Source organism: Cynocephalus volans, chromosome 4, assembly GCF_027409185.1.
Source record: "Cynocephalus volans isolate mCynVol1 chromosome 4, mCynVol1.pri, whole genome shotgun sequence".
Lineage (NCBI taxonomy): Eukaryota > Metazoa > Chordata > Mammalia > Dermoptera > Cynocephalidae > Cynocephalus > Cynocephalus volans.
The window spans coordinates 14,371,763-14,382,693 of record NC_084463.1 but is presented as its reverse complement, the minus strand read 5'-3'; positions in this window follow the sequence as shown (position 1 = coordinate 14,382,693).

The window sequence follows — 10,931 nt, the reverse complement described above, 5'->3', positions numbered from 1 at the left end:
TAGGGGAAGCATCAGGCTTCCGGAGCCCTGGAGAGGTGAGTGGGAAGGTTGGAGAATTCCTGAGTGAGTCTGATGTCCAAGTAAGGTCCTAAGAGTGTTCTGGCCCCCAAACCTAGCACCAAGGATCACTGGAAACCCAAAGTGATTATTCAGTCTATCCTACCCTCTGGTGATGATCTCAGGAAGGAAGGCCTGGGGTCATGTCCCCACCTCCTTCTAGCACTGGGCCTGTTCCATTTTCACTTGCCCATTCAATCTGTTCTCTGCCTTTCCTTCCGGGGCAGATTCTGTTTCTATTCAGATGGAAGCTTCCAGAGCAGAGCCTTTGTTCTGAGATGAAATCTCCAGATGGCCAGTCTTTTCAGAGCTTCAGTTTCTGAACTTTCTGAGCCTAGGAGCCTTCCCTGCTTTGTGGTCACTAACCCTTTGCCACACCTTCCCTCCCCCTGCCTTCAAGCCCATCCCTGCTCCTCATCTCAGTTGCTTTTTCCCATCCAAACGTTGTCTCCCTCCAGCAGTCCAGCATGGACCCTTGGTTTCTCTTTCATTTCCTCCCCACATCCAGCTTCTCTGTGTGTTTCCCCTTCTGTCCCCTCTTGCTCAGGAGAAGCCCAGCCAGGTGAGATGGTTAAAGGAATCCTTCCCAAACCTCATCTCTTTTCACCATTTCTCTTCTTTTTCTGCAGGAGGGGTCTCCTGGATCAGCACCTGCCCCTCCTAGGCTCACCGGGGCTGTCCTCCCTGAGTCCTGGGGAAAGTCAGGCCTGGGGATGGAGTCTGACTGGGCAGCAACAAAAAAACCAACTGAGGTGGCCATTCCCTAGGGAGAAAGGACTGGATCCCAGGAAGCCCCTGGGTCTGCAGGAGGAATTGCAGGTGTCCTGGAGAGCAAGGTCCTGCCCGGCGCAGCCCAGTGTGGGCAGGGCCCCCAGACTCCAGAGGGGAGCTCCTTCATGGGACATCCCTAGTCACTTCCCCTTGTAGGGTTGACACCAGGGGCCTGAAAGACAGTCATATTTTCAACAGGCAGAGTTATGTGGAAACGGAGGTGATTCCAGACATGGTTTTAAACCTCCCCACCAGAGGCCAACTTCCCTGAAGACTGAGCTTGGGCCTTTGCTCTGCCTGCCCCCTCTGTGTGCAGTTCTGACACTTTCCTCCCTCCCCCCTCGCTCATCTCCTGTCTCCCAACCCCATTGTGCTCCCTACCTGGGCCTGTTCTCCCTACTGCTGACAGGCCACAGTGCCTCCCAAACATAGCCAGCTTCTGATTTTGATGGGCCATGCTGAGAACATTCTAGAAACATGTTCTCACTGTCTAGGCTCCTATGATGGGGTAGATATAGGGGAGTGGGGAGAGAATTATCTCACAGCATTCTGAGTTTCCTGTGCAAAGACCGCCCTGTGAGGCAGAAAGTGGACCAGAAATGGTGGGAGTGGAGAGAGGAACCAGGCGAGGCTGAGCAAACCAGGCACCGCACAAGGGGGGGGGGGGGCAGGAACGGGCCTCAGCGTGGTGGACAGCAAGGGCAGCTTGCCCCTTGAGTCACCACTTCTTCCTCCAGCCTGTGCCCGACTGGAATGGAGGCGGAGCTCACACTGGACGTCAGCCTGGCGGGTGCTTAACACAGAGTTGCTCAATCCAGAGAGACTCAGCTCCTGGGGCAGCTGGGAACGGAGCAGGGCATGAGGAGGGGACCTGCTGCTGCTGAAACCCACAGTTAGAACTGCCAGCCGCCAGCCCCTCTGCCAGCATTCCAGCCACAGGGCCAACAGATGCAGAGGCCTGGGACTGCGACAGGGAGAAGGGAAGTCATATGATTTGTCTTCTTATCCTCCCGTCCCTGGGGCCTTCTTGCTTGCTTGCTGTGGGCTCTAGCAGATTGAAGAGGAAGAAAGCAGAGGGGCCTTACCAGCACCTATCCCCCATTTCCTGCCAGGGTCTGGGGGCCATTCTCCCAGCACAGCCAGGCTTTGACTTAGTGAACCAGGGCTCCAGCTTCGGAGGTCTTCAGCTGGGTCCTCTATTCCTGTTGGTGGGGGTGGTGAGGAGCCCTCCGTGATTTTGGACCCTCTCCTTCCTTGAAGGCCTCTTGTGAGAGACAGGGTGAGGGGAGATGGGCTGACTTTCACTTCCTTCTTCCTTGGACTTCAGTTCTGAGGGCTGGGCCCCCCTTGTTAACCCGCGGGGTGTCCTGCCCCCAAATAACACACTCGACTAAACCCTGCTCAGCCTGGATCCTGGGGCTGCAGTCCATGCATGGCTGCCCTCGGCCCCTGGAAATGCTCAGGACTCAGCGACCTTGGGGAAGCTTGAAAGGAGGGTGGGGCCTGGGACACAGGTGGTTCTGGCCCAGGTCAGTGGCTTCAGATGAAGACACAAGGACATCTGTCCAGGGCTGGGAGAATGGAGGGTATTTCCCATCCTCAGGGGCGGAACTGAGACTGGGCTGCTTCCTCTTTTAGGGCCCGCTGACGTGCTCCCTGTGCCCTCTGCCTCCCCTCCGTTTTCCTTACTTCCGCCCACTGGCTAGCTGAGCTTTCTTCATCCTTGAGCCCGGGCCCCACCCTAGGACTCTACATATTTCTGTTGCAGGCTCTGAAGTGGCAGATTCCGGCTTGATCAGAAATGATTAGGGAGCAGACACCTAGAAATCTGACCACAGGTCTGGCTGGGCAGAACCCTGGCTGGGCCTCCAGACCCATGGCTGTGCCAAGGCCTCCCCCAGCACCGGCTCCCCTCCCCTCAGCAGCTCTGTGGACCAGCCACTCCCAGTTACCCTGCCACTCTATTCCTCTTTGGTGCCTTTGCCAGGGCTGTTCTCTAGCCTGGAATGCTCTCTTCTTCCCCCACCCCTGCCTCTCCCAGCCACATCTAGTCTCTATGCTGTGGCTCACATCCCACCTTTCCTGTGCTTTCCCTCAGGACTTGATAGCATCATTTTAATGCTAATTGCAGATGGCCACGTTTCCTTCACGTGTCCTGTTCTCCAACCAGGCTGAGCCCTTTGGGGGCAAGTTTATGTCCCATAGGTCTTTAGTGACCCCTAAAACTGGAGCACATAGGAGGTGCTCAACAAATGCTTGCCAAATAGAGAAGAGCCTTGTGGCAAACTCTATGACACAGGAATTCTTGCTGGCACCACTTCACATGTGGGGAGACCAAGGGTCAGAGAAGTAGCATGCTTTTTCCAAGGCTCCACAGCTGGTCACAGGCTGTGTTGGGGCCTGAGCAGAGTCTGTGGCCTTACAAATACAGCATGACTTCAACCTGTCCTCAGGGCTTAGCGGGGTGAGAAATGAACCCTGTAGAATAGGGTGTGGTCTGACTCTGCCCTGCCATGCTGTGTGGCCATGGACTACTCCCTCCACCTTTCTGGGCATCTGTTTCAGCATCTGAAAGTCAAAAGATTTGACTATTTCTCCAAGGTTCGACCTGGCTCTTACCTGTAGGAGAACAAGAACCACATCTGTTTAAAAAGATAATCTCTGCATTCTCAGTGTTTAGCATATGGCCTGGCACATAGTAGGTACTTAATAAACAATTAAATGATGCAAGGACAAAGTGTAGTTATATCTTTCTCAGTTAGGGGGTGGCAGTTGGAAGGTAACTGCTGCAGCTCCTCTAGACCCCGGTGGTCTAGGATTCTAAATACTACTCAGCCTCTTCTTGACCCTGTGTATATCTGAGCAGGATCCAAGACTGGACCATTCCCAACTGAGCCGTTCTTTACCTGAAGAGGAAACATTAATGTTTGCTGTGCACGCACTAAGACGGGCTTCGTACACACAGCCTCGCCTCCTCCTCCCAGCCTCATGGGGCGGGGGGCGGGGGTCAGAGGCTCAAACGCACTGCAATGGTTTGCTCAAGGCCAGGCAAGGACTTACTTACTTTAGGATCTTTTGTCACCCACTTCCAGCCTCAGTCCAAGCCAGCAGCTACCCTGCAATCGTTGGCCCCCAAGAAACCAGGCTCCTCCCTCTAGTCAGTCTCTACTCTCTTCTCTGGGCCACCTAGTGTGGTGAGCCCATGTCTCCCCAGGCCCCATCCTCAGCTCTGAGCCTCTCACTGACCCATTCCTCATTCTTGCTTTTATTTTTTTACAAGCCCCCTCCCCCCCCACCAACTTCCAAATCACCAAATTCTGTCCGTTCTTCATGCCAGCTCAAATTTCACTCCTCCTGGAAGCCTTCTTCAAGACCTATGGATCTTGCTTTCTTCTGATTTTACTTACAAATACTCTCTGGCTCCCAAAACTTAATTATGGATGATTTCCTTGCATTCATTTGTTCATTCATTTAGCTTCTCTAATGTGCCAGGAGCTGTGCCAGGCTCCGAGGGGGAGTCCAGTCTCTTTCAAGATAAGTCTTGCTCTCTCCTGCTTGATGGATCCTTCTTATACCTCTTTGGAGTTCTCTGTGTGCCTTGTACAGCTCTGGCCACAGCCAAGAACTTCTCAAGAAATTATGTTGCAGAATTGCTCAGTCTCTTCGAGGCACTGGTTCATCCCTTGTCCAATCCTGGGAGCTCTGAAAACCAAAACTTTTGGTCTTCTCTCCCCATCCTCAACCACATTCAATCCTGTGCTCATGATCAGATACATTTCTGGAAACAAGCACATGCAGATGATGACTTTTTCTATCTAAGGCATAACCTAACAGATGATCAAAACCATGATGAGACTGGGCAGTTGAGGAGGGGGCTCTTTTCCACTGTAGCTTTTTCTTCCAGTCTTACTGACATTATCCCATGCCAGTGGCAGTGCAGGGGGCCAGGTGACAGAAGCCAAGAGGCAAGAGTCTTATAATATCCCTTGCTCTACTCCAGGGGTGATCTGAGAAACTCAAAGTAGGAGCAAATGAAAATATTCTTATCATATTTTAAAAAACTGCTTAGAGATCAAAAACCATCTAGACGTGGTGATATTTGAGCAGATCTGGTACAAAACAGGAAGCCAGCAGCCTGGTGAATTCTCACACTTGGGGACCAGAAGTGAAAATGTTCTGCCTGCCCAGAGTAGCAGCAGGCCAACAAAATAATATGTGGGGCAGTGCTGGAGGCCAAGGCCTCGGTGGACTTCCGGTCTCCTGGCTTTTTACCTGCAGTGCTAAGGGGATTGTCTCCCCCTCCCTAAAGCCTTGGATGAGATGTCTCATATATAAGCAGGGAGCCACTGGGAGAGAGAGAGGTGGAAAATGTAAGAAGCCTCATCTTCTATTCTAGTCCTAGTTCCTCCCCTTGTAGCTGGTGGGCTCAAGCTCTCTGTGCCCCGGGTGCCTGGTTTGTATAAGGCTGCTATCAGACTTGACTCTGAGGTCCCTTCCAGCCGTGAGGCTATTTCAGAGTGTGGGTAACTTCGGTTCCAATTCTGGGGTGGGATGAGGAGCGGGGAAGGAGGCAGGTGGGAGACACCTGTGAGTGTGCATAGGTGTTGTGTGTGTGCTGTAGAGCTGAGCCAAGGAGGAGAAGGATCATGTCTGGTTGCCTGTCGTATTCTCACAGGGCCTGCCCATGGCAGGTGCTCAATGAATGTTTGCCTAAAGACTGAATGACTGCATGTTGAATATTTTCATGGTCCTCTGCCTTGTCTCCTGACCACATCCCCTTGCTTTCGGCTTCCTATTTGGTTTGTCGCCCTGAGTCTACAACACCCTAGAGTTGTAGGCTGAAGATAGCAGAGAAGGGAATCACAACAGTCTAATACGACCAAGCTAAGAAGATAACAAGGCTGAAAATAAAAGTTAAAATCATATGCATGTACAGCTGGCTTTCCTTTAGGTTCTGTATAATGTCTCCCAAGTGTCTGCTTAGCTTCAGGCCACCATCGCCACCACTGCCATCTCATGTTTGGATATTATGCTTCTTCAAACGTCTTTCACATGCTTTCACGTTTCTTTCATATGAGTAGAAATCCATTTGTTCATGCATTCATTTACTCACCAAAAATTTACTGAACACCGTTACTATGTGTTAGGCATTTGCAGGTACAAAGTATACAAAGATAAATCAAGAGGAGCTTCTGCTCTCAAAGAGCTTGCTATGAAATGAGCACTGAATGTAATACCTTCAATGACAGTGATATGCCCAGGTAATTAATGAGAGAAGCCAGCTTGAAGATTGCTCCCTCCACTTGACAGAAGAGAAGACTGAAGCCCAGAGCTGACATGACAGAGTCATGTCAAGAGAACAGAGAGTGACTGAACTGGGTGAGCCTAGAACCCTGGTTTCCTGAGGGCCTCCTCCTGTTTGCCCTGGGGGCATCTCCAGATCAACAGCCTTGCGTGGCAGTCCATTCGGCCCGAGTGGACTGACAGACACTCCCTCAGTGTGGGTGTCCTACTTCTTCTTGCCATTGCATCACACCGCACAGTGCTTGTTCTGTTACATGTGCTGTCTGTTTGCCCCAGGTTTGAACTGTGGACTCAGATCTTATTATACCTGCAATAGAACTCAGTTTCTAAGTCTTCCAACCTCCACTCAGCATAATTTAATAAATCATATATTTTGTTCCTTTCAATTTAGTCCAACAAATGTGCATCCAGCATCTACTAGGTACTTGGCACTGCTCTGGGCACAAAAGGTACAAAGAGGAAAATGTCACATTTACCCTTTCATTCTTGTAGGAGAAACAGTCACTGAAATGCTGTCCAGTGACAGGTGCTATGTTAGAAGCTTGTGCAGGGTCTCAGTGGCCCAGAGAGGCTTTGCAGGAGGACACTTGAGCTGCTTTGAAGGAGCAAAGTGAAAGAAGAACATTCTGGGACAAGGAACCAGCATGCACAAAGGCCCAGAGACATGGGACAGCTTGGCATGTAAGGGAAGGCAGATGGATCTGGGGGCTGGAGGAGAGAGGCGGCATGGATGTGAAAGGGGAGAAGTGGGACTGGAACAGGCGGCAGGGGCAAGATCATGAAGAACCTCCTGGTTTAAGCTAAGGCTTTGAGTGTTTTCTTACAGGCACTGGGGAACCATCAGCTGGTGAAATTAAGTGCTCAGATTTGCATTTTAGACCCCTCAACTCAGTCAGCCACAGGGAGGGTTATTTGGGGGTGGGGGAGGGACACTGGAGGCAAAGAAACTGACCAGGAGGTTGTGGCAAATAGTCCTGGTGAGGCATGGTGAGGACCCAAAGTGGGTGGTGATGGAGGAAACAGAGAGGAGGGGATAGATGGGGGGGAGGGTATCGAAGAGGTGGGACTGGTAGATCTTGGCCACCTATTCCTTTAGGGGAAAGGTGAAGGGGACAGAGAGTCTGTATGATCTCCATAACCATGTGGGTGGGAGTAGCATTAATCAGAATGGGCAACACCAGAGAAAATCCAAATTCAGATGGGAAAAACGATGACTCAGGCCTGGACATGTTGAAGGAACATGGAGGTGATTAATTGCATGCAGGAGTTAGTGGGGGTCTTGATGAGGGCAGTTTCAGTGGAGCAGTGGTGACAAAAGCTTGGTCCCAGTGTGTTGAGAGGTGGCAAGTACAGGGCTGCTGGGTTGCACAACTGCAGGGGGTGCCATTCATATGTTATAGCATACGATATGCATGGTGTCCCTGGGGTTGTCCGTGCAGCAGAAGAGTCAGTGACTGGAGACTGCTCTTTCAAACAGCTGATCGTGAAGGGAGTGAGAGAAGGTAGAGCTGGCCAGGAAGTTTTTAGAACCCTTGGCTTGTCTTCACCAAGGAGCAGCACCATCCCGCAGAATACTCCAGCTGGGCCAGATGCCCCTTCTGCACACCATAGACTGCTGTGCACATCTCTATCATAGCAAGTATAGCAGGTGCCTCTTCTGCCCCGCCACACATCCTCTCGGCCCCACCTCTAATTCCAGCCCCATCTGTGATACCCAGTTCCGAGTGGGCTCCGTCTTACTCTGTGCGGACACAGCCTTGTCTCCATTGCCCACTGCACGTCATTTGCTCTCTCCTCTGGCTCCTCCAGTTCTGAGGAAGTCCACACAACCCTGTGCACCAGATCAGGCTGGCTACAGTACAGAGATCAGACTATGGGAGCAGGGGTGGAAGCAGAGTGACAGTGGCCCAGGGTAGAGATGACAGTGGATTTGACTGGGATGACTATGGTGGGAATGGTGACAAGTGAATGGATTCACCATCTGTCTGGAAGGAGTCTCCCTCCCATGTCATTTCACTTTTCTCATTATCACGTTCGAGTGTGTCTAACACCTCTGATTCCTTCTTTCATCCCAGCCTATCACCCCATCTTGCCAACTCTTCCCTGTAAACGCCCTTTGAATCTGTCCCTTCCTCTCCATTCCCACTGCTCTTGCTCAATATTGTCATTTGACTGGACTATCGCATAAGCCTCTATGATGGACTCAATGTTTGCATGCTCCGCCCATTCATATATTGGAGCCCTAACCCCCAGTGGGATGGTATGTGAAGGTGGGGCCTCTGGGAAGGCAGTAGGGTTAGATGAGGTCATGAGGGTGGGGCCCCCATGATGGGATTAGTGTCCTTATAAGAAGATTAAGAGACATCAGCGTTTGCTCTCCCTCCACTATGTAAGAAGACAGTGAGAAGGTGACCATCTGCAAGCCAGGAAGAGAACCCTCAGCAGAACTCAGTCAGCTGGCACTTTGACTCTGGACTTCCAGCCTCCATAATCGTGAGAAATAAATGTCTGTTGTCTAAGCACCCCCAGTCTATGGTATTTTGTTATAGCAGCCTGAGCTAAGACAGCCTGCAACCCAATTTCTCTGCTTCCTGCCTCATCCTTGTGCAGAATGTTCATTTTTTTGCATGGCCTTATCATTGATTGCTGTAACATATTTGCTAGTGTGTTTATCTGCTTGATTTTTATCTTCATAACCAGATGATACGTCCCATGAAATCACACCTGTTTTATTCACCACTCTATCCAGGGCTGACCATCATGTCTGATGCATAGCAGGTGCTTAATAAGATGTTTGTTGAAGAAATGAGACACTGGCTACAATAAAAGCTTCCAAACAGGTCTCCCAGCCTCCAGGCTTGTCCCCTCTCATTCATGCCTTATGCTTTGGCCACGGTCATCCTTTTAAAATCCTAATTTAAAAAAAGCCCACAGAATCCACAGTGTCCAGATTCTTGGCAAGACCTGCGATGCCAGGCAGTACTAAATCATCCAGTGACACCTAGACGCTGGAGTTAATATTACTGTTTTCAGTGGCAGACAGTGACACTTTCTTCTTGGTACTTTGGGGAGAATACCTAAATCTAGTGTCACTCTAAAATAAATGACTTTGGAAAACAAAACACTAATTTAGTCCTACCCAACCCTTCCTTGTCAGTGTTTATTGGCACTCCCCACCACCTTTTTTGGAGATTTAGGGGAAATAAAGTGAAGATCGAGCTGATAATGAGAAAAGGTACTGCGGGTCATTAATAAAAATGCCTTTAATTTTAAACTGTGGGTTTGCTTCAAAAGAAACCTCCAAACCCACGAGCACTACAGGAAGTGAATGAGTCAAGCTTCCCAGTACCTAGTGTCCTCTAGGTTGGGGCTTGCTAAAATCAGCCCTAACTGCCTGGACCTACCTCTCACAGCTATTGGTCTGCTGTCCCCGGTGGGAACAGCCCACAGCTCCTCTTTCAGGGAACTTCCACCCAGCAGTGCAGCACGGGCTGTATGGGTTGGACCCAACCTCTTAGGGACTGTGTGTCCTCTGTGACAGTGCATGCATCAGGTTCGAGGGATAGAGATATTTGGGGAGGATGAAGCAGACTCTTTGACTACAGCTATTTACAAAGTTGGGAAAACACAGTTCAATAGAATTTCCTCTTCAGTTGACGTTGGTCCATTTCTCCTCTCTCCTTACTAAGAGGAAGTTCCGTTAGCTCATAGAAACACAGAATCACACATTCCTCAGCCTGGAAAAGCCCTCGAAGGAGGTTGCTAACTTGAAGAGCAATCGGGGCCTTCTGTGGGGGACTTTAATCCAAATTCCTGAGAAGTCTGGAAGTGTCTCATCAGCCCCGGCTGCTTGGAAGACCTCTCTCAATTTCCCCCCCGGCGCTGGCTGTCCTGGGCAGGTAGACAGTGGCTTCAAAGCAGAGGTGAACAGGCACAAACTCCCACACATTCCACAGAACAGAGAGGTGCAGCCTGCGCCCAGGCTCCCGTCTACTGGCTCCATTCTGTCCTTCAAGCTGTTCCTCCCCTTGTCTCCAAGCTGGCTCCAGTTCCTTGAAGACAATTCCTCTTATTCTCTGCATCTTTAAATTTACCCTTTGGTCAGTCTTTATCCCACTTGCCTCAGGGGCCTTTTCCATGGGGAAGCAGCCACCTCCAATACCTCACTTCCAGGAGAAAGTGACCAATTCCACTTCTATTTCCAATCTTGACAAGGAGGCCTCCAGGGCAAAAGTCTGAGCAGGTCCTAAACAGTGTGATATTAGTCAGGTTCTCTGAAGGTGATAGGATCAGCACTTCCCCAGAACTGGCTATTTTCTCAGAATGAAAGGGGGAGAGGCATGATTGGAGATGATACAGGGGAAAAGAGATGAGGTGCCCCAGTAACCTCCTCCGGGGTCCAGCCTGGGACAGAGAGAAGCACATGGGAGCCTCGGGCCACAGGCCTTGGGCTCGCTCCACCTGCCGGGTTGAGCTTGGGGAGAGAGTCAACCCACATGTGGCTTTTCGTGGAAGGAGACTGCTACTGTTCAAATAGAGCACAGGTGGCTTCCGCACTGATGAGAAGTACCCCTGGGACACACCTCTCAGCGAGGGGAGTAGGTGATGGTGCTCTGGGGAGGTCTGTTTGCTGTCTTCCTGGAAGGGACAGGCTGACAGGCTCTCCTTTCCAAGATGTCACAACTCACATCCAAAACAGTGCGGTGTACTTTGCACTGCTTCCTTTTCTGCCTTCGGAAAGAATCTTCTGCATATGTCTTCTCTCTTTCATTTTCAAGAAAAACTGTCCGTATCCCTTT